The sequence below is a fragment of the Rhinoraja longicauda genome, chromosome 9 (genome assembly GCF_053455715.1).
Source record: "Rhinoraja longicauda isolate Sanriku21f chromosome 9, sRhiLon1.1, whole genome shotgun sequence".
NCBI classification, from domain to species: domain Eukaryota; kingdom Metazoa; phylum Chordata; class Chondrichthyes; order Rajiformes; family Arhynchobatidae; genus Rhinoraja; species Rhinoraja longicauda.
Genome location: NC_135961.1, coordinates 44,857,995 through 44,882,609, shown reverse-complemented (window position 1 = coordinate 44,882,609; position 24,615 = coordinate 44,857,995). Strand labels below are relative to the sequence as shown.

The 24,615-nt window shown below is 42.6% G+C and overlaps 2 protein-coding genes across 2 annotated transcripts in view; one reads left to right on the top strand and one right to left on the bottom strand.

The window, feature by feature from the left end:
* Positions 1-24,615, bottom strand: part of smyd3 (SET and MYND domain containing 3) — a 675,783-nt gene that overhangs the window by 586,499 nt on the left and 64,669 nt on the right. The gene's annotated exons all lie outside the window — the stretch shown is intronic.
* adss2 (adenylosuccinate synthase 2) overlaps positions 8,995-24,615 on the top strand; it is a 612,379-nt gene continuing 596,758 nt past the window's right edge. Inside the window, exon 1 of the mRNA XM_078405372.1 lies at positions 8,995-9,002. The gene's annotated coding sequence lies outside the window, so the exon portion shown is untranslated. The remainder of the gene's footprint in view (positions 9,003-24,615) is intronic.

Genomic DNA, 24,615 nt, shown 5'->3' with positions numbered 1-24,615 from the left:
ACACCCCTGCAACAGTCTGTTCGAACTTCTACCATCAGGCAGACGATACAAGGCCTTTTACACCCGCACCTCCAGACTCAGGAACAGCTTCATCCCCAGGGCCATTGCTGCTATGAACCGGTCCTGCTGAGCCGGATGGTCACATCGCACAGTGAACCGGCACAGATCTACTTGCACTTTATTCTGTTTTAAAACTGTTCTAATTTGTTTCATTGGGTTGTTTAAATTAATACTGACTAGCTAATTAAATTATTGCATCATATGGGAGGCGCATTCCCAATCTCGTTGTACCCTTGTACAATGACAATAAAGATATATTGTATTGTATATTGTATTGTAATTCAAAATGTGCATCTTATGCATATACATTTCCCCTCAAGTAATGCATGGTTGGTAATATTCTGCATACCAAGGATAAAACGTAATCAGCCAATTATCGTCGGTATTTTTACTTAAGACATTAGCAGGTCAGCCATGATCATACTGAATGGCAGAGCAGCTTGAGAGGTAGAAAGATCGTCTCTTGCTCTTATTTTCAAATGTTTTCTATTGTACTGAATGTAATAATAGCACCAAGTCACAATGAAGGGAGATAAATTCAGGAGAACCCACTTTTCCCTACCTTGTCGCCAGAACGTGAAAGGGTGCCTTGGACAATATTCAGTACAGAAATACTCAGAAATATACAGAAATATTCAGTACTGAAATACTCAACTGCTTTAACCTCACTCAACACATCAATTTTCCCACCCATAACCGTGGGCACATTCTGGACCTTGTCTGCTCCACTGGACTAAATCTACATCACCTCTCTGGCTCCGTCCCCACCCTCTCTGATCACTTAGCCATCACCATGTCTGTCAACATTCCCACCCCAGCTCCAAAGCAAAAACGCAAAATCAACTTCCGTAAGCTGAACTCTGTTTCACCTACCTCGCTCTCATCCTCCCTCTCTGAAATAATGTCCGCCTCTCCCTTCGTTGACCTCCACAGCCCCTCTGACCTCACTGACTACTACAACCGCACTCTCTCCTCCTGCCTCGACCAGCTTGCACCTATAAAAACCAAAACAGTTTCCTTCACCCACTCTGCTCCCTGGTTTACCCCTGAACTCCGCGTGATGAAAACACATGCCCGCCAACTTGAAAGACTCCGCAACAAAACAGGTCTCTCAATTCACTCCCAAGCCTACAAAGACCACATGCAGCACTACAAAGATGCCCTCTCCCGCGCCCACTCCACCTACTACTCTCAAATAATTCACTCTGGCTCCGGAAACCCAAAAACACTCTTCTCTACAATAAACAAACTCCTCAGCCCCCTGGACACCATCTCCCAATCATTCACAGTTGACAAATGCACCACTTTCCTTTCATTCTTCCAAAGCAAAATAGACAACATCTACAGCACCTTAACCACCAACGCACCTGCTCCCCCTCAAACCACCTGCCCCCCCCTTATCCTGTCAGCCCCTGCCTCAGTTCTCCCCAATCTCCACCACCGACCTCTCTGACCTCTTCACAGGAATAAAAACTGCCACCTGCTCTCTGGACCCCATCCCCTCCAGCTTTGTCAAGGCCTGCCTTCCTGCTCTCTCTCCACTTATCACTGCAACAATAAACTCCTCCCTGTCCACTGGCATCGTCCCACCATCCCTCAAAATCGCTGCTGTCACCCCCATTCTGAAAAAACCTGGTCTAAACCCTGACACCCCAAACAACTTCAGACCAATCTCCAACCTACCCTTTCTGTCCAAAGTTTTGGAACGTGCTGTAGCTTCCCAATTCAAATACCACCTCTCTACCAATAACCTGTATGAAACTTTCCAATCCGGATTCCGCTCAAACCACTGTACTGAAACTGCGCTCCTCAAAATCACAAACGACATTCTCCTCTCCTCCGACGCTGGCAACCTCAACATCCTCATCCTACTTGACCTCAGCGCCGCCTTTGACACCATAAATCACTCCATTCTCCTCACCCGACTTGAAACCTCCCTTAACATCACCGGCACAGCCCTATCCTGGTTCAAATCTTACCTCTTTGACAGACACCAGTTCATCTCCATTAACAACTGTAAATCCCCCACCGCTCCCCTCCCCCAAGGTGTCCCCCAAGGCTCAGTCCTTGGCCCCCTCCTCTTCATCCTCTACCTGTTCCCCCTTGGTCAATTAATCCGCCGTCATGGTCTCAACTTCCACTGCTTCGCCGATGATATCCAGCTCCTCATCTCCACCAAGTCAATCTCCCCCACCACACACTCTACACTGACAAACTGCATCACTGAAATAAAATCTTGGCTTCAATCAAATTTCCTCAAACTCAATTGCAACAAATCTGAAATCATCATCATTGGTCCAAAAACGCTCACCAAATCCACCCAAAACTTCATCCTCAACATTGATGGTCTCCCAGTATCCACCTCACCTCACATCCGGAATCTTGGAATCATCTTTGATCAAACCCTCTCCTTCGACAAACACATCAAACACATCACAAAGACAGCCTTCTTCCACCTCAAAAACATTGCCCGTCTCCGTCCATCCCTCTCCTCCACAGCTGCAGAAACCCTCATCCACGCCTTCATCACCTCCCGTCTGGACTACTGCAACAGCCTCCTCTATGGCGCACCCTCAAAAATCATCAGTAAACTTCAATACATTCAAAACTCCGCTGCCCGTCTACTCACCCACACCCCGATCCGTGACCATATCACCCCCGTCCTTTATAAACTCCACTGGCTCCCCATCCCCCAGAGAATCCAGTACAAAATCCTCCTCATAACCTACAAAGCCCTCCATAACCTGGCCCCATCCTACCTGACCGACCTCCTCCACAGGCACACTCCCACCTGCACCCTCCGCTCTGCTGCTGCCAATCTCCTATCCCCCCACATCCGGACCAAACTCAGATCCTGGGGGGACAGGGCTTTCTCCATCGCTGCTCCCACCCTATGGTACTCACTACCCCAAACCGTTAGAGACTCCTCCACACTCACCACATTCAAAACATCGCTGAAGTCTCACCTGTTCAGTACTGCCTTCAACCACTGAAGGTCACCTCACCTTCTGTCTCCTTTCTCTGTTCGTTTATTTATTTACTTATTTATCTATTTATTCATTTCCCTATGTTCTCTAAATCTCTGTAAAGCGTCTTTGAGTATATGAAAAGCGCTATATAAATAAAATGCATTATTATTATTATTATCAAGCTGTAGGTGACAGTAAAGTACCCAAAAAGGTGCTTCACGGTTCAATTTAACCCTCACAGCATCTCCAAAGATAAATCATGTTTAGTAACTTAAAAGCAATGGTGAACATTTTAACAATTGACATACAGACCATCCAAGGTAATGAATGCCTGACCTACGGACACGTACAAAGATGAACCATGATATTATTAAATTCAAAACTCCAAAGTACGGACAGATGTTTGATCCCTACTAACACCAGAAATCATTTACACCATCTCCACTTTTAGTAATTGTTCATTCTTATCTGTCTTATGTGCTTCGTTGCAATACAGTGTGGGTATGGTTACTATATTGAGTGCTGTTTGTGTCTTTTCTAAGTTATGGACAAAATCAACTTAAGAACATCTGTAAAAAGGTAACCTGTTCATTACCCAATGGCTATCTGTATTCGTCACTGGGTAGTCAAAACAAGACAGTGAAACATAAGACGGTTGAGCCCTGATAGAGCATGCCATGGGAACACAATATTGTTCAGGACAATATTGTTCATTGACACTGACGAGATGTGTTGTATCTAGCCAGTGTCAACAATTAAAATACTCCTATGTCATTTTCATACCCCTCTATAAAATATTTCCAATTGTAACTAGTGCCACCGAGTTTCCTCCACAGTAATCCAGTTCATGCATTCTCGGCATACATGAAACCTTTCTTCTGTTGATGAGAAATTTGCTATTTAGTTCACTTAAATGGCATCCTTATTGGGTCCAGCTCATGCCAGACCCACAGCAATGTGATTGCCTCTTAAATGACCTCTGACTGGCTTATCAAACCATTCAAGGCTTAAGAAACAGCAGAAGGAATGAAATATTCAATTTGTGCTTGCTCAGGCATTTAAGATCGTGGGTGATTCACCTCACCAACACCTTCCTGCACAAATCTCACATCCTTCGATTCCTTAATATCTAACAGCTACTGATCTTGAACTTGAACATATATTCAGTAATCGAGTGTCCAGTTCTCTTGGGTGAGAATTCACCACCTGGTGACAAATAATTTATTTTCATCTTTGTCCTGAATGTCTGAGTCCTTATTTTAAGACTATGACCTCATGTTCTAGACACCCGAGTGTAGAGAATCATTAGACTGCCCCGTCACACAACATAAGGTCAATTAGATAATCTCTCATTTGTGTAAACACAAGAGAGCACAGGCTTCATCTGCTCAATCCCTCAACTCAAACTTGCCAACTCAGTCAGTAACCCATCTGGTAACCCCTTTGCTTTGGACCTTCACTGCAAGGTTTTCTTCCCTCAGGCAAGACGACTAGACCTGAACAAAATATTCCACAGAGAAACAAGAAACTGCAGATGCTGGTTTACAAATAAAAGTACTGGAATAACTCTGTGGATCAGGCAGCATCTCTGGAGAAAATGGATAGGCGTGTTTTGGGTCAGAACCCTTCTTCAGACAATATTCCAGATATGGTCGCACCAAGCCTTTATGGATGTCTTCGATTAAGGTGTCTCTATTATTGTACTCAGATCCTCTTGCAATAAAAGGCCATTATTTCAGTTATATGATTCACCAAAATAATATAAAGTCAATCACCACATCCATAAGTCTACAGAAGAAACATTCTGAAGGATTTTGTTATCTGCAGGGAGGAACAGCAGACGCTGGTTTAAACCAAAGACAGACAAAAAATTCAGCGGGCCAGGCAACATCTATGGAGAAAAGGCATAGTGACATCCTGGGCCGAGCCCCCTCCTCAGGCGCCTGGCAACTATGGCCTGGCAATACATCCGATTAGTGGGCTGCTCATCGACACCTCTCATTCAACTTCTACATTTTACTGAAAACAATGTATGCCAATCCTTATAGGTGACAGGATATCTGACAAGTCAAATGGAAGAGCGTTTTGGATCATCAGCTTAATTAATAGAGGCATAGTGAAACAAAGTATTATGAAACATAGCAAAAAATTGTTCAAATTGAAGTGCTGTACTTCATTTCAATAGGGATACAATAAAATAGGCACAGGAGTAAATCTTCAAGCCTGCTCAACGCAACATGAAATCTCAAAGAATTATCAGCCAGGGAGTATTACAAGCAGCCAGCCAATCATCTATCACTTACTGTAGCTGCATTTTCCATCCTGTCTGAAATGTGCACGTTCTCTTACCATTAATTTGAATGGGATGAAAAAATACCCAAAATTCACACAAGCAAGTCTTTAGAGGCTCAGACATGATAGTTGAATGAGATCAAACCAAAATCAATGCAAGCCACACGGTTAATTGAAGACCACTTGATCCAGCAAAGACTTGGTTCTGCTCATCGGAGCGGAGAAGAAGCTTAAGACTCAAAAATAGTCTAGGTAAGCAAACAGAATCCTGCTTCCCGATAAGAAATGACTATTTGAAATATACAAAAAACAGAATTAAAAAAAACAGTCCTGTGTCTTTCTGCTACAATATTGTTGATAGGTACTTCTGATATACACACCCGCCAATTCATTAATTTAAGCTTGTGTTAGCTGGCAGGTTATTTCACGCTCCAAGAAGTTGAAAATGAAAGGAGATGAGCTAAAAGTACGGTGCAGCTTATCCATTTAAAACACCTCTATACAGCAAAAGCAACACATTTAATATGATGCACTACATTGCACAGTGATGGAAAATTAAATTTTGATTCATCACAATTACAAAACCTGCACAATTTACATAACATCAAATCTGCTTCATGTAATGAGTCCTCAAATCAAGATTTTCATACAAGACAGTTTCCCAAAGCAGAGCCTGCCTACTTCTGAAGTGGAGGATGATAGAAGAGAGTGTAAAACTGAATTGTCATTCACAATAAAATGGCAGTGTGTTTTGAATCTTGCCTCGCCATCGTTGTGATTCAGACCACATACAGAATGGTTTTGAACTATTTTGTTTTGAGGGGGGGAGGGGTGGGAGTAGATCACATATTCAAAACCATGTAGAAATGTTTGACTCACCTTGGTTCTTCGATCCAAGCATTCCTCACCCACTGTACTTCATTACAAAGAAAAATCTCATATACAAGGTAAAGGAGGTTCTGCTTTGTTCTCCCAAACAATTAAATGACACAATTTTGAGTATTTAGATAAAACATAAACTAAAGTGATGGCAAATAAGTTGAATTGTTTTAAGTTCTCAAATCAGATGAAGCCATTCACAAGTCAGTATTGCTCATGAAGACTTACTGAAGTAATAAATATAAACAAGAGGAATCATTTCCTCCGATTACGATCAAACTCATTGTAACAGGTATCCACTAGTGCAACCGGAATGAAGTGTCATTGTTGACTGTGTGCAATCTAGAACGGTCAACTGTCTGCATGAAAACAATTTCAACTGTCTGCATGAAAACACTGGTTCCATCGCAGTCAGGTGCACTGCTTCTTGGAAGAACAGCACAGACTCATTGATGGCACCCCGACCACTCACCATAACCTAAAGCTCCAGTTTTCCTGAGTTCCATCTTAATAGACTAAAGATTCATATCCAAGCACTTCACAAACTCTAAAAATAAAATAAACTAATCATCTAACACCTTTTGGGACAGAAATGTGCCATCTTTAACTTGTCAACCCTATAATGTTATGCCAAACAGGCTGGCACAGGGGCTTCCTCTGGGTGCTCCAGTTTTCTCCCACATCTCAGAGATGTGCGGGTTTGTAGGTTAAAATTACTTCTAGTTTGTAAGGAGTGGATGCAAAAGTGGGATGACATAAAACTACTGTTGATAGCCGGTGGGGATTCAGTGGGCTGAAGTGCCCGTTTCTGTGCCGTATCTCTACAGTAAACTAAAACTAAAACCCTTAGCAAAGTGGCCCACTATTAACTGCCCTATGAAATAGTTTATTAAACCATTTAGGGCTACAATAAATTCCAATCTTAACAACAGTACTTACATTTTGTGATTTTTTAAAAAATTGTAAACTCCTTGTTAAGCTAACTATATCATATCATATCATATCATATCATATATATACAGCCGGAATCAAGGAATACTCAAGGAATAAACTCTCCATTATATCTCGACAGTGCCATTACAATAAACTGTAGCCAATCAATGCCTTAACTTGTTAAGCTGCGGTTTAATTCCACATGGTTTCACCTTTGCAATACAGCAAATCTCAGGTTTGAAATTTGCAGTTGATAGAACCTTAGACTTTCTGCGCAGATTGCTACAGTTCTACTGATAACTGAAGTAAAAGGTGCTTCATGGAAACCTTTGCCTGGTTCTTTGTTCCGTGTTGGTCATAGTTCACGGGGCAGCAATCTTGCCCCAGAGTCAGAAGGGTGTTGGTTTAGGTCCGTGTCGAGAGGCTCCAGTACAAAAATCAAGAGTAATCCTCCAGTGCTGCACCAAAAACATTGGGTTAAAACCTGCTGGTTAACTTAACATCCTAACACTATTCCGAAATAATGGTGCAATTTTTTAAATATTGATCACTCAATGTATCACTAAACCCTTAAGCATCTGCTCATCATATTGCTCTCCACTAGGTTTATAAGCGTTGTCTCCATATGACTAAGTATATTTCAAATGGTTTCATCAGCTTGAAAGCTTTTTGGGATGTCTTGAAGTGGAGATCAGTAGTATTATATTAGTGTACATTTTGTGATCTATTTTTATTCTAGAAGCCCTGCTGGGAAATTATTTTAACACTACAAAAAAGAGTTTAATGACTTAGGTATATTAACAAAGACAATACTTAATGACTTCCGAGTAGTGTATTGGAACCAGACAAGCTTTTGCTGAACATCCTCAGCTCCCAAGCCCAATATGTTTCATCAGTCTAGAACTTGCATTCAATCATTATAAGTCACTGATGGAGTCTCAGCTATGTATTCTGTCTCCCCAAGCATCAGATTTAGAATATTTCAGGACTTTAGGAAAAGGGCAGATTTGCTGAAATAGTTCCAGGAACTCGGGAATTCAGTTACAAGGAGAGACAGGGGAAGCTGAGGTTATCCTCCCTTAAGAATAGTTGACTTTAGGTCTTATAAATTAAGGGTTATTTCCTCAATAAAAATAAAATTGCATTGTATTGTAGTTAATTTATTAACCAAGTATGTAAAAACATAAGGAATTTGATTTGCCATACAGTCATACCAAAAAAGCAACAAGACACACAACTACATAAAAATTAACATAAACATCCACCACAGCGCACTGTGATAGAAGGCAATAATGTATTATCTTCTTCACTCCTTTCATTTCTCCCAGAGTCGGGGCAGTCGAACCATCCGCAGTCGGGGTGATCGAAGCTCCCGCAGTCAGCAATCGAAGCTCCGGTGATCGGAGCTCTCAAAGTCGATCCCCAGCAAAGGGACCGACAGTTCCACGATGTTAGGCTGCAGTGCGGACAGAGATACGATACGGAAAAAGTCGCAACTCCGTCGAGGAAGAGATAAAAGTTTACCCCACCCCTCCCCCACATAATACAAAACTAAAGATACACTAAAACATACATTTAACAACAGACTAAAAACAATAAAAGAAGTAAAGGACGAGACAGGCTGTTGGCGAGGCTGCCATCGTACGGTGTCACCCGATGGTATAAAATAAATAAAAAGCAACTGTGGGAGGACTATTCTTAATGATAGGGAATAGTTTTAACTGGTAAAAAACATGGCAAAGAAGATTGTTTTTAAATGGTATTGATATTGCTTTATTATGGTGTGAGCAGTAGACATGGTCTTCTCCCTTCGCCAGCTGCAGGAGAAGTGCAGAGAACAGCGGATGCCCCTGTATATTGCTTTCATTGACCTCACCAAGGCTTTCAACTTCGTCAGCAGAGATGGCCTATTCAAGGCTCTCCCAAAGATCGGCTGCCCACCAAAACTGCAGAGCATCCTAGAATCCTTCCACATCAACACGAAGGGGACAGTGCAGTTCAACGGCGGTTTCTCAGAGCCCTTCGACATCCGCAGTGGCGTCAAACAAGGCTGTGTCCTGGCTCCCCCACTCTTTGGGATTTTCTTCGCACTGCTCCTGAAACATGCCTTCGGCACCGCAACAGAGGGGATCTACCTGCCTACTAGAACAGACGGCAGGCTCTTCAACCTCACCCGCCTCCGAGTTAAGACAAAAGTATGTGAAGCTCTCATCAGAGACATGTTGTTCGCCGATGACGCAGCAGTTGTGTCCCACACCCAGCAGGAACTAGTCACTGATGGACCGCTTCTATCGGGCTTGCAAGGACTTTGGGCTGACCATCAGCCTGAAGAAGACGAACGTCCTGGGACAGGATACAGAGGCACCGCCTGTCATCACCATCGACGACTACAAACTCGATGCCATCCATCAGTTCACGTACCTTGGCTCCACCATCACCGACAACCTCTCCTTGGACACAGAGATTGACAAGAGGATCGGGAAGGCAGCTACAACTCTCGCTCGCCTCACAACTCGAGCGTGGACCAATCCAAAGCTGACAGTGAAGACAAAGGTAGGAGTCTACAACGCCTGTGTCAACAGCACGCTGCTGGACGGCAGTGAGACATGGACTACATATGCCAGACTGGAGAGAAGACTCAACACCTTCCACCTTAGAAGCATCCGCCGTATCCTGGGTATATCCTGGCAAGCCAGAGTGTCCAACACCGAGATTCCGTCTCGCGCTGGCCTTCCGAGTATGTACACTCTACTCAGGCAGCGTAGGCTGCGGTGGCTGGGCCATGTCCACCGCATGGAGGATGGCCGTATTCCAAAAGACATCCTCTATGGAGAGCTAACATCTGGGAGGAGAACCATCGGCCGCCCCCAGCTACGTTACAGGGATGTCGGCAAGAGAGATTTGAAGGCGCTCAACATCGATGTGGAGTCCTGGGAGAGCCTTGCAGCTGACCGTACGAGGTGAAGAGGTACCCTGAACCAACATCTCAAAACAGGGGAAGAGAAACTGATGAATGCTGCGGCAGAAAAGCGGGCACGCAGACAGGAGGGCAGCAACTTCAACAAACCAGAGACCACACACAAATGTGACCTTTGCAACAGAGACTGTCACTCCCGCATTGGTCTCTTCAGCCACAAGCAACGCTGCTCTAGCCGAGGTGTGGAGCAAGCAGCCAACTAGGATTCATCACCCATGGTCAGCCATGACCTAGGGGGCCGAAGAAGACGAAGAAGGTGTGAGCTGTTAGGATTGGGGTTGTACTGTTCCGAGGACTGTGGGAACAGAATCAATATCATCAAAATGGAATGGATTTAGCATGCAAGGTGCAAAATTTTAAAGGATATGACGAAATAACAGTGAAGTGTGTTTAATTCCATCGTGCCAACCTCTGGAACATTAGACTTTCTTCAATCCACAATTCCATCGTCAACTTGCCAAATTGGTCAGTCAGATGAGGAGCACCATCACCAATGTGCCACACATATTTCTTTGTGCATGAGCACAATAAAGCCACAAGCCACTCTCATGCCCTTATTAATGGGAACTGAAAAACAAAATACTACAGATGCTGTTCTGATAAAAAAAGATCGTAAACATGAAATATGTAGGAAGGAACTGCAGACTGAAGAAGGGTCTTGACCTGAAACATCACCCATTCCTTCTCTCCAGAGATCCTGCTGAGTACTCCAGCTTTTTGTGTCTATCTTCGCCAACATAAAATGTTGGCTCTATTACTCTTTTCACAGATCCTGCCTGGTCTACTGCACTTTTCCAGCATCCTCCTCTTGTTCAGTGAAATACTATCAGCAATTGGCTCTTAAAAATGAACCAAGTAAAACTCTTAGCTGGCGGAACAGGGAGAAACAAAGAACAACATTAAGTCCGCACACTGTATTCAGTCCTCATCCATGCAACTTTCCAGTTTGCAAAATAACCATTTCCAGACATCATCTGGGGCAACAAAAGCTTTAGAGTAAAAGAACAAGCAATAATTTTTCTTTTATGGGGTGTGTGTTGAAAGCAGGAATTTATAATATAGGTTTGGGTTGCCAAGTAAGCACTTAAATTGGCACCGGAGTCACATTAGCCAGCAACATTTTTATAATGTTAAGAAGTATTATCCAGCAAATACACAAGGCAACAAACAACATTAACAAAAACCTTTTGTTCCTCCAAATACACACAGCAACAAACTCCATCAACAAAAGCCTTTTGTTCCTCTGAAATAGGATGTTATACAGACAGATTAGGTAGTAGTAAACAGGAAAAACAAATCAGGTAAAGGCAATTGATAAGCTTAAAGCTGATGAGAAATTAAAATTTAAAAATTTAAAATACATTGTAAAAATAAATTGGTGGTTTTGCCAATGGAATAAATATCTGCCACCTTATAAAGAGGTTCTTAAGTCCAGGGCATTTTTCCAGAATTGTGGTTTGATGAAAATACCACCTTGCAGATGGACAAGAGAGAATTTTTTCCCGTTAACTTAATAAAAAGGTACAAAACAGAAAGTTGTGCAGATTTTACTGATCTCCAACAAAGATGTGGAAACTGATTCCCTATATGTGTAGTTTGGGGAATGGCGGGTTGAGGCACGTTTAAACTAAGGGAAAATAAATTAATCCTCAAGAATCTCCCCATTGAACCAGAATCCAATATTTGATACTGTGTGGGGATAATGGGCAAGAAAAGTACCAGGCCTAGTTGTGAGCTTTGATGAGTGAACAGCCCATTTTAGCATCGCGTGCAATGCCAGCTGCATGGACTCTCAACAGAAAGAGGACTTTGATGACTAAGGAACCTCACGGAAGCAAGGCCAATCAGCAGGTCTACATGTAAATAATCAAATAAATTACGTTCATTAAATAGCTAAGTTCAATCAAGACAGACATGGAAGAAGATGTGCTGCAGAAAAGCATGTGGAAGCTAATGGAATCTCTCAAGACCCTCCAAATCCCTTTTCCTGCTTCAATTCAGTAACCCATTGTCCTTTTTGAACTGAATATTTCTGCAGAGCTTAGATACACCTGAGTGCCTCTAGCTACACCTTACCCAGATCATTGGCTCCCTCCCTGATGCACCAGTATCTGAAACTTGGACTCTGCCGTTTGAGGAACTTCTGTTCGGAGGTGGTACCCAAGATTCAAATGCTTTGAATTTTCCTAGTGCAACTCGTTCCACACTAACAACTGTGAGAAGGTTTCTCCTGAATCCCCTGTTGGGCTTATTAGCGACCTACTTATATTTATGGTCTCAAATTATAATCTTCCCCATCTTTCCAATAAATGGTAGCAACTTTTTTGCAGTCAACAGAAAGTTTTACAGGCTAGATGGAGAGGTGATGGTTTTGTATGAAAGGTTATCAGGACTTTATTAGGGCACGTCTATCTTTGTAAAAAGACTCTCACCTGCCCTCAAAATGTACAATCTAACAATTTTATATCAATCGTACAGATTTCCATCTTAGCTCTCACACGATAATTAGCCCCAGTTCAGAAATGGCAGAATACTCATTGTCTACAGTGGTATGCACCAAGCAAGACCATAAAGGACAAAAATTAAAAAGGAACACAGGTGACTGAACTCATTATAAATGTGAAAAGGTCTCTTATATCTAGTGATCCTAACTATACCTGGAAAGGATATCAGATATCATTTAATTGATATGTGAACCTCTTTCTTTACTCCAATTTAACAATTCAAAACTTTGCCATTCTGTGTGTATCGTTGTTGCCCTGAACTTCATCTGCTGCTCCAAGCTATCGCCATACTACCACACCTCCGTTACTTCTGAAATAATCCCTTACACTATGTTCCATTCCAACTAGAATCATTTGAACTCTTCCAACATAATCAGATCACCTAATGAATTCAAAATTAAACAGAAACACACAATTGGAAAGAACAAATTGTGGATAGAGTCCAAGTCTATTATCTCTATTTAGGATGGATAATTATTCTTACCAATTGTAATTACGAGGCTCAAATCCATGCAGGAAGAAATGATTGACCCGAGAGGTGTACTGGTGAAACAGGGGTGTCACTTGCAGTGGTGATCAATTTATTTTAACATTTTCCTTTGTTAAACAATTCTAACATTAAATATTACACATTTTAATTTATCATTTAAGTTATGACCAAACATAAAAGGCTCTGATTTTTTTTTTACCCTACCATCATCAGTTCGCTAACTCAACGGATTTTTCATATTCTAATTCAAGAAAGGATTCGAACATGAATTCAGAAAATATAATTACCTATCTACTCACTGAACTAGATATGGAGCACAGCAGATGGGCTTAGTTTTTACAATTGGTTAACTGTTTGAACTGCCACATCCAATAATAAGGGAGGAGGATGCAATGTCATTTGCACTAATTTCTAATTAAGCGCCGTATCAGTTGAGGTGCTTGTGCATTCAAGAGTTTCCAAGCTTCAAGTTGAAGGCTTTATAATCTTATTGCTCAGTATAGAGACGATAAACACATTCAGATTTTGTTGCTCTCCATACAATCTTGTTACTCACATTTATTGTAACATCCTCATTCAACCAGCTCCACCACCACTTTTGGCATTCAATCTCTTCTGCCCTCTGCACTGTCATACAGTTTAACCATTTGATCTGTCCACTTCTCCCCCAATTCTACACAATTTGTTTTTATTGCTTTCTCTAACTTTTCCCAGTTTTGATGGAAGATCATTAACTTTTTCCCTTCCACAGATACTGCCTGAACTGTGTAGTTTTCCAGCACTTTCTACTTTATTAAATAATCCATTTGTATTTTCTTTTGAAAGGCAACCTCATCAATCTGTCCAACTGCCTTAGGTGATCAGTAGATATGCATCCCAAGATTAATTTGTTCTTCTATATCTTGTATCCTCTCAGTTATATTATATTTCCTTGTTTGTTCTCCTCTAACACATTACCACACCCTTCATTAGAATCAATTCCATTTACTTTTTCCTGCCTATTTGACACAGTATGCCTATTCTCCTCTCATAATACAATATCCCTCCCATTCTCCCACCTCATGCCAGGGAGTGAATCTGGTGAATCTGCATTGTGATTCCTCCTTTGCAAATAAGTAGAGAGATGGGATCTACACACAATAAGGTGTGGTGGTCACTTTGCGGAACATCTCCACTCAGTCGGCAGGGGTAGACTGTTGCCTATCACTTTAATTCTCAGTCTTTGGCTTCCTGCACCATTACAATAAAGCCCAATGCAAGCTTGAGGAACAGCACCTCATCTTCCATCTGGGCAAATTGCAGACTTCTGGACGCAATGGTGAATCTACAGGGATCCCTGCTGCGATCTCGATTGTTTGTAATATCTATAAACAACTTAGACGTAAATGTGGATAGATCGGTTGATAAGTGCAGGTGACTCCAAGATTGCTGGAGTTGTGGACAGTGAGGAAGGTCATGGTATACAGCGGGATATGGATCAGTCACATAAGTGGGTGAGGTAATGGCAGATGGAGTGTGAAGCTTGAGGTGTTGAATGTAAAGGGGAAAGTATGTAGTTAATGGCAAGACCCTTAACAGTATTGATGTACAGGGCATCTTGGGGTCTAGGTCCACAGCTCCCTGAAAGTGGCGACACAAGTAGATAGAATGGTAAAGGCATATGGCATGTTTGGCTTTATTGGTCAGGGCATTGAGTAGAATTGTCAGAAAGTCCTATTGTAACTTAATAGGACTTTGCTTAGGCCGCATTTGGAGTGTAGTGTGAAATCGGGTCAGGCATTATAGGAAGATCGTGGAGGCTTTAGAGAGGGTGCAGAAGAGGTTTACCAGCAAGCTGCCTGGATTAGAGGGTATTAGCTATAACGCGAAGTCGCACAGACTTGGATTATTTTCCCTGGAACGATGGAGGGGAGGACCTGATAGAAATACATAAAATTATGTGAGGTATCGATAGGATAGACATAGAACCTTTACCCCTGGGTTGAAACATCAAAGAATAGAGGGCAGAGCTTCAACCTGACAGTAGCAACGTTTAAATGAAATGTGTGTGGCAAGATTTATTTTACATGTAGAGTTATGGGAGCCTGGAATGCGCTGCCAGCGGTGCTGGTGGAGGCAGATGTGATAGTGGCATTTAAAAGGTTTTTAGGTAGGCACATGGATATGAGGGAAATGGATCACATGCAGGCAGAGAAGATTAGTTAATTTGACATCATGTTTGGCATTGTAAGCCAAAGGGCCTGGTCCTGCGAAGTACTGTTCGATGCTCTACGTTCTGTAACTTAAGAAAACTTGATTTCTGTCCGTATCAGTCATCCACTTGTGAAATTTGCTCAGCTTGTTTGTTGTTTTCTATTTTTCCTTTCTTTTCTCTCTTGGAGTTGTAGACATGCCCAACCTGGTCTGCTGGTTATGTCTCCCTGTGTAGGAAGGAATGTAGATGCTGGTTTAAACCGAAGATAGACACAAAAAGCTGGAGTATCTCAGCGGGACAGGCAGCATCTCTGGAGAGAAGGAATGGGTGACTTTTCGGGTCGAGACCCTTCTTCAGGTTATGTCTCCTTGCTCTGCATTTCACAACTCTGAGTCTTTGGTCTAAGTTTTCACTGCTCCCATTCCCCTGTTATTCAGATAATGTTTACAGCTCACTCCACATACACACATCCATCACCCACTTCCCCATCCTCCCTGCAGTTTAATTCGTTTCTGACTCCTTTCCAATTCGGATGAAGGGTCTTCGACCTGAAATGTTAGCTCATTTTTTTCTTCCCAAGATGCAGCCTGACCTGCTGAATATTTCCAGCATTTTCTGTTTTTATGTAATTTCTCCAGCATCTGCAGATTTTTTTGATTTCCTCAATAAGTTGTTTTAGTCTCAAACAAGATGTACAAAAGGATGCTGAAAGCAGATTTAGGTATACATTTTCAATGGGAGAATACATATTTTTAAATAATATTTTTGCAGGGTAATGGGAGGGTAAATGGAGGTAAATATCCTTGTTTGCACATGATCCCATTGCACGCCATCACTGCTTGCTGACCTAACACTGAATGAAGCAATACCTCAGTTTCATCCTTCTGACATATCCTACCCCTTTTTTCCCCTAGTTCTGCTTTTGCTTATCTCTGTAATCCTGTCCTGATCCACAATCCACTGATAGCTCATTCAAAGAGGTTCCACAGGTATGATAGAATAAATGGTCCCCTCCTGTGTCTTTCCAAGTATTTCTATGTGCTAGAGGGAAGAGAAAATGTACACATTTAGTCACTGAAACTTCTAAGTCTTCAAAACACCAAAAGAAAATCTCCCACTACAGGGAAAACATGGCAAAATTAAGCTCCATTCAGAACGCATCTCCAACCGAGAATGCAATTTGCTCTCATTTCCCCTGTGACTGAACATCTGCCATAGTAATATTAAATGCAACACAAAAAAGGCTTGGGAATGGGGAAAAGAACAATTTTTAAATGTAGCAGTCTCTTGCAAGATATTCAAAGGTAAGGACATTCTGTTCCACGAGTTACTTTACCGTTCATAAGAAAATATAAATTCATCTTTTGAACTCCCTGGAATTGATTTATTTCAAGTTCCCAAAATGCTGTTCGAATACATACTTCAAACCCCAGCTTTGGGGAAACATTTCTGCTGAAGATATCTGCTTCCTCCATATGTTCACAGTAATAAAGTCGGAACAGTGGCATGTGTAACAAAAATGCCTTAAATAATGTATACTTTGATTCCTGCAGTTGAGCTTATAGGACTTAGTATTACAATCCCTACTGTAATCGGCACCTTCTTAATCTCTTGAGTAGGGGTAGGGGTAAAGACTTAATTGGGGTCATCAGGTGGGCACCCTCTTTCCTTGGTGTTTCGTTGATAGGCTCACGACACCTCCAGAGGGCTCAACAGCGATACCTGGCGTCCCAGGTGCGCTCCCCTCCGCTTTTACCCCTGTTGCTGGTCATTTTGCAGCCCAGTTAGAGTCTTTCCTCTTCAGCCACAGCCAGTTGCTGCTTCGCTCGGCAGCCTCTGACAGCGACCTGACGGCTTGCCGGAAGGCCTATCCTCGGACTCCCATTCCCTTCAGGAGTCTGGTTGTTGACATGGCTACAAACCCTCTACAACCAACCTCTACAGGGAGCACCTGGGCACGCCAGCCGCGTTGTTTTGCCTCGGCTGCTAAGTCTGAATACTTCAGGCATTTGCGTTCATGCGCTTCACCAACTACAGCCTCCCAAGGCACAGTTAACTCCACGATGTACAGGGACTTCTGTGAGGTTGACCACAAGATTAGGTCCGGCCTGAGATTAGTTGTGATGATCTCTGGTGGAAATATGAGCTTCTGATCTAGATCAGCCTGCATTTTCCAGTCCCAGGCAGTGTCCAGGAGGCGCTTGGTACATGCAATGGTTTAGGTCAGGGTGGTCATGTCATCCATGTATGCGCGAATAGGAGGTAGCCGCTGCCCAGACTGCAGGCGCTCTCCTCCTACGACCCACTTGGAAGCTCGGATGATCACTTCCATCGTCATGGTGAAGGCTAGCGGGGAGATGGTGCAACCTGCCATTATTCCCACATCCAGTGATTGCCATGATGTTGTGTATTCTGTTGTTGTAATATAGAATTGCAAATCTTGGAAGTAGTTTCTGACCAGGTTTGTAAAGGTCTTTGGCACATGGAAGAACTCGAAGGCTGTCCAGAGGAGAGAATGGGGAACAGATCCAAAAGCATTGGCTAGGTCCAGGAATAAGACGTGCAGATCTCTTCCTCCCCTTCTTGCAGACTGGATTTGATGCCATATCATGCTTTTGTGTTCTAAGCATCCAGAGAAGCCTGGTATACCAGCTTTCTGTACTGACGTGTCAATCAAGTTGTTCTGTTTCAGGTAGGTTATCATCCTTTGAGCTACAATGCTAAAGAAGATCTTCCCTTCAACATTCAAGAGATAGATTTGCCGGAATTGGTCGATGTTTGAGGCATCCTTTTCCTTGGGGATTACCACTCCCCTGCTCTTCGCCATGCTTTTGGGATGGTTTATTTTTTCCATACCACCTTCATTTGCCTCCATAGGAATCGTAGGACATTTGGAGCATTTTTGTACAGCCGGTATGGAACTTCGTTTGGTCCTGGACCTGAAGCTGCCCTTGCCTTCCTTACGGTTTTCTCGACTACGTTCCACTTTGGGAGGCTGTCGTCCAACTGGTCTTCTGGTCGAGGAATGGGTGGCATGTCTGGAGGTATCCCCCTCTGTTCAAATCTTTGGATGTCTCTGTGCGTAACAAAAATGCCTTAAATAATGTATACTTTGATTCCTGCAAAACCAAGTACAACAGATAGGCTGCTTCTGAAGGGATAATATTGCAGAAAGGAATAATCTCAAAACCTGTTTCTCAGGTCACTGCAACAAAAAAAATCTATACATTACATTTTATTATTAGCATCCTCACACTTTACAAGTGTTTTTAAAATGTATGAGTACGTCTTAAAGTCTCGATCATTTGGCCTAACAAAAACAAGTTACTTTATAGTAATCTTTCAATATTATCACCTTCAAAGAAATACATACCATCTTTATAGGCAACTAATTTAAAAAAAAATCTAGTCCTGGTTTAGTTCTGCACCTTGGAAAGCAAAATTAAACCTACATTCATATAGTATCTTTAACAAAGCAAAATATCTCAATTAAGTACACAGGTGCTTGGTCAAACAACATTTGACACTAAACCATGCATGTTGGACAAGGATTCTATAATTTACACAAAGAGCGAGATGCCAAAGAGTCTTAAAAGGAGAGAAAAGAGGTAGAGTGAAAGAGAGATTTAGCAGGTGAATTCCAGACCTTTAAGACTTGGAGGCATTACCATCAAATCATTTTCTTTCATTTAATCAATGGAATTTTGATATCATTGACAATATTAGCATTGAACATAGTTAGTCACCCCAGATTAGAAGCAGCATACAAATGTCACTAACATTGGTGAGTCTCAAGCCATATAGTCCAGAGTAAGTTTTCTCTAAAAGGCTTTACTGGACAAGATGGATTTTTTAATGACAATCCAATGGTAACATAATTATTGTTACTGAGAAAAGCTATTTATTTGAAAAACATTTACAGATTGATTTACTTGCTTGAATTTAAATTCTCTAACTACCATGATGGGATTTGAATCGCTGTATGAATCAATGCTCCAGATCTCCAGCTGGCTGTTGGTTTATTAACTTAGTCACTATGTTATCACACTGTAATAAAGAGACCAGCTTTGCAGGAACACTTATCAATAGATTGTGGATCTGAACAGGATTGGAGAGATAGCGAAAGGCAAAACTATAGGAAGTGTCCGAATGCTAAAACTAAGGTATTCTTCACTGGGAAGTAGTGATAATCCAGGAAATTATCGGCCTCTCATCTGCAGTCGGAAAGCTATTGGGAGAGGATTCTGCATTTGCATTTGGAAGGAAATGGGATAATTAGGGATTAATCCACAACAGGTCATATTTTACTAACCCAATGACATTTTTTATGCGGTAACGAAGGTGATCGATTAGAGAAGGGCAATGAATGTCCCCCATGATAGGCAGATCAGAGATTAAGATGAATGGAATTCATCAAAACTTGAGGCCACATTTGGAATATTATATGCAGTCCTGGTCGTCTCATAACTTGAAGGATGTAGAGGCTATGGAGAGGATGCAAAGGGGTTTACCAGGACATTGTCTTGATTAGAGGGTATTACCTACAAGGAAAGGTTGGACAAACTTGCATTGTTTTCACTGGAGTGTCAGAGGTTGAGGGGAGGCACAATAAAAGTATTCAAAATTATGAGAGGCATAGATAGACACAATAAAAGTATACAAAATGATGAGAGGCATAGATAGACAGTCAGAACCTTTTTTCCCCAGGGTGGAAATGTCTAACACTAGACGGCTTTTAAGGTCAGAGGGTGAAAATTTAAAAGAAGATGTGTGGAACAAGTATTTGTTTATATAGATAGTGGTGAGCTCCTGGAATGCCCTGCCAAGGGTGGTGGTCAATACAGATATGATAGTAGCCTTTAAAAGGTGTTTAGGTAGGCACATGGATGTGCAAAGAATGGAGGAATATGAATCACATGCAGGCAGAAGGGATTAGTTTAACTTGTCATCTTGTTCAGCACAGACATTGTGAGCTGAAAGACCCATTCCTGTGCTGTGCTGTTATACACCGGTCAGCCAAAACATTATGACCACCTGCCTATTATGCTGTTGGTCCTCTGTGTGCCGCCAAGACAGCGCCGACCCGCCGAGGCATGGACTCCACAAGACCCCTGAAGGTGTCCTGTGGTATCTGGCACCACAACATTAGCAGCAGATCCTTCAAGTCCCGTAAGCTGCTAGGTGGAGCCGCCGTGGATCGGACTTGTCGATCCAGCACATCCCACAGATACTTAATCAAATTGAGATCTGGAGAATTTGGAGGCCAGGGCAACACCGTGAACACTTCATCATGTTCCTCAAACCATTCCCGAACAATATGTGCAGTGTGGCAGGGTGCATTAATCTGCTGAATGAGGCCACTGCCATCAGGGAATACCATTGCCATGAAGGGGTGTACCTGGTCTGCAACGATGTTTAGGTAGGTGACACGTGTTAAATTGATGTCCACATGAATGGCCGGACCCAGAGTTTCCCATCAGAACATTGCCCAGAGCAGCACACTCCCTCCACCGGCTTGTCGTCTTCTCAGTCGGTTTGGACCAGACGGGATAGCCTTCGTTGTCCTCACGCATCGATGAGCCTTGGGCGCTCAACACCCTGTCGCCGGTTTGTGGTTTGTCCCTCCTCGAACCACTGTCAGTAGGTACTCACCACTACAGATCAGGAGCACCTCACAAGCTTTGCCGTTTCAGAGATGCTCTGACCCAGTCACTGGCCATAACAATTTGGCCCTTGTCAAAGTCGCTCAGGTCTTTACTCCTGCTCATTTCTCCTGCATCCAACACATCAACTTCAAGAACTGACTGTTCACTTGCTGCCTAATATATCCCACCCCTTGACAAGTGCCATGGTAGCAAGATAACCAGTTATTCACTTCACCTGTCAGTGGTCATAATGTTTTGGCTGATCGGTGTATGTTCTCTATTCTATGAGACGCCGCAGCGAGACTCCTGACGGGTACCCGTAAAAGGGACCACATCACCCCGATTCTGGCCTCTCTCCACTGGCTCCCTGTACGGTACAGAATCAACTTCAAGCTCCTCCTATTCACGTATAAAGCCCTAAATGGACACTCCCCCCCCTACATCAAAAATCTTCTAACCCCCCTCTCTAACTCCAGGTCCCTCAGATCGGCCGACTTGGGGCTATTCACTATCCCGCGGTCTAGGCTTAAACTCAGGGGTGACCGCGCTTTTGCGGTTGCAGCTCCTAGACTGTGGAACAGCATCCCTCTCCCCATCAGAACTGCCCCCTCCATCGACTCCTTTAAGTCCAGGCTCAAAACATATTTCTACTCCCTAGCGTTTGAGGCTCATTGCGTGCTACTGTATGTTTTTGTTTATATTTTTTTTTCTATTGGAACCTAATCAAATGTACAGCACTTTGGTCAACGTGGGTTGTTTTTAAATGTGCTATACAAATAAAATTGACTTGACTTGACTTGACTATGAATATCGGTCAGCAAGCATAGGAGTGGTGCACGAATGGCTCTATGTGCGAATAAGGACAGAGGAAACATTAATTTGGATGACATCAAGTTTAGGGAGGATATAACAAGGGAGACAGGTCACGTCTCTTTCAATAGTCCACCATTGAGGTATCAAAATCATTGAGAACTTTTGTAACAAATGATCCAAGATTGACCACCGGGTGGCGCCAGCAATGGCTGCCTCGTCAACAGTCTGTCTGTCCTTTGTGTTTTAATTGTCTGTGTTAAATGTATGTTTTTAGTGTTCTTCAGCTTGTTTTATTTGAGGGGTGGGGGGGGGGGGGTTGGGGTTGGGGGAAACGTTTTCTAATCTCTTACCTCGAAGAAGATGCGATTCTTTTCCGTATTGTATTTCTGACCGCACTGCGGCCTAATGTGGAGTTGGTGATCTTTTCTGGAGACCGACTTTTGAGAGCTCCATCGCGGTTGCCTGTAGACTGACCATTGCGGAGCTCGCGATCCCTTTGCCAGGGGTCGACCTCGGAGCTCCAACCGTGGGTGCTTGCAGATTTAACATTATGGAGCCCGCGGTCTCTGGTCAGAGACCTACATCGGGAACTCCAAGCCGCGGGAGTTCCGACCGCCCGGACGCGGGAGCTTCCACTGCCGGCTACGGGAGTTTTGATCGCCACGACGGATGGTTTGACTGCCCTGACCGCGGGAGAATAAAGAGGAAGAAGTTTGGATTTTTTTTGCCTTCCATCACAGTGAGGAATGTGGGGGATCTGCTGTCGTGGATGTTTATGTTAAGTTTTATGTAGTTGTTTGTCTTGTTTTTTTCTCGTATGGCTGTATGGTAATTCGCATATCACTGGACCTTAATTGGTACATGTGACAATAAAAGACCTTTGATACCTTTGAAACCTTTGAAGATCCTGAGTGACAGGCGGTCTTTGTGATGGTATGGGAATGTGGTCCATAGCTCAATGAGTCCAAGGACTGTAAACAGAAATTTCCCAGCCAGAGATTCCCACCCAGCCACTTCAGTGGAGAATATACACACTTTCTAACTATAATGCTATAGTGTTCTGCACTCTACTTTTTTTCTCTTTGTGCAACTTATGTGTGGCTTGATTGGACTCCTGTGTAGTATGATTTGCCTGGTTGGCACATCAAGTTTTTCATTGTGTCTCAGAAAGTATGTCCATAATAAACCAATACCAAAACCCAAATATACCATGGCAGTATTTAAAGAGCAAAGCAGTTCCCCTAAAGAACTATCCATCAACAACATTTAAAAACATGTGCAAATGGACTGCTATATTACAAGAGTGACTGCACTTCAGTGCTTCATTAGATATTCTGTGAAAGGTGCTACAGAAAATCCAAGTGTTCCTTACAATATACAAGTCTCTCTTTATTAAACCAATTCAGAGTTACTGAGGAAAACAGTGTCTATAAATCACAGACTGGGTGTTCTGCAGCATTGCCAATTCAACCTTTGGCAGCTCAATATGTTTCTGCTTAGGTTAATCAATCTCACTTGGTCTTGGAAGTCTGGAAAGGGCTATGTTTGGCAATAGAAGATAGACACAAAAAGCTGGAGTAACTCAGCTGGACAGGCAGCATTTCTGAAGAGAAGGAATGGGTGACGTTTCAGGTCGAGAACCTTCTTCAGACTCGATCCGAAATGTCACCTATTCTTTCTCTCCAGAGATGCTGCCAGTCCAGCTGAGTTACTCCAGCTTTTTGTGTCTATCTTCGGTTTAAACCAGCATCTGCAGTTCCTTCTTACACACAATGTTTGACAATGTTGGTTCATAATTTGGAACACTTGGATCTGTTTGTAGAAATGCTCAAGATATTCATGGAGGTAAAAGCATTTGTCTTGGTTAAAAAATAAGCTGACAGAGTTGAGGTAATGGAGAGACATTCCCACCGAAAGAATATGACTTATGGATGATATAAATCACCCATACAAGGGCCTCCACTCGTCACAATATTTATTAATAGCCTGGGGTCTAAATACAAAACAATATAGCTTAGGATAAAGATAGACAGTATTATTAGCAGTGCACATGGAAGCATTAAATTAAGGAGTCAATTAGGAGGGGCAAAAGGGAACTATGAGTTATTTCTGGCAGGTGGAATCCTGAAAGATTCTATTGGCACATTAAGCAGCTGAAGCGCTAATGGTTAACTAAGAAAAGTGTAGCTCCTTAAGGATCATTGTGGACCCATGGGAGATGGGCAAGATCTTAAGTGAATACTTCATGTCTGTATTTACCATGGAGAAAGACATGGAAGCACTTGAGTTCAGGGAGAGAATACTGATATCCTGAAGCATATAGGCATTACAAAGGAAGAGGTGTTGGCAGGCTTGAAGCATGAAAAAGTGGATAAATCACTGAGGCCTGACTTGGTTTATCATAGGACATTGTGAGAAGTCAGAGAAGAGATTGCTGGGGCTCTGGTTTTCATTACCATGGGCAAGATGCCAGAGGATTATGGGATGACTAATGTTGTGGCTTTAATTAAAGAGGGCTGCAAGAACAAACCAGGGCCAGTGAGCCTTATATCAGTATGTTACTCAAAGGGATTCTTAGGAAAAGGATTTAAGTGCATCTGGAAAGACAAAAACTGATTAGGGATTGTCAGCATGGCTTGATTCATGGAAGATCAATTCTCAGAACTATGAAAAAGTTTTATGTTGAGATGATCAAGGGAATTGATGAAGACAGGACAGTGAATATTGTACATATGGACTTTAGCAAAAGGCCTTTGAGTATGTCCTGCAAGGTAGACAGATCCAGAAGATTAGAATACATGAGATTCATGGTGAGATAGAAAATTAGATACCAAATTGGCTAGGTGACAGAAGGTGAAG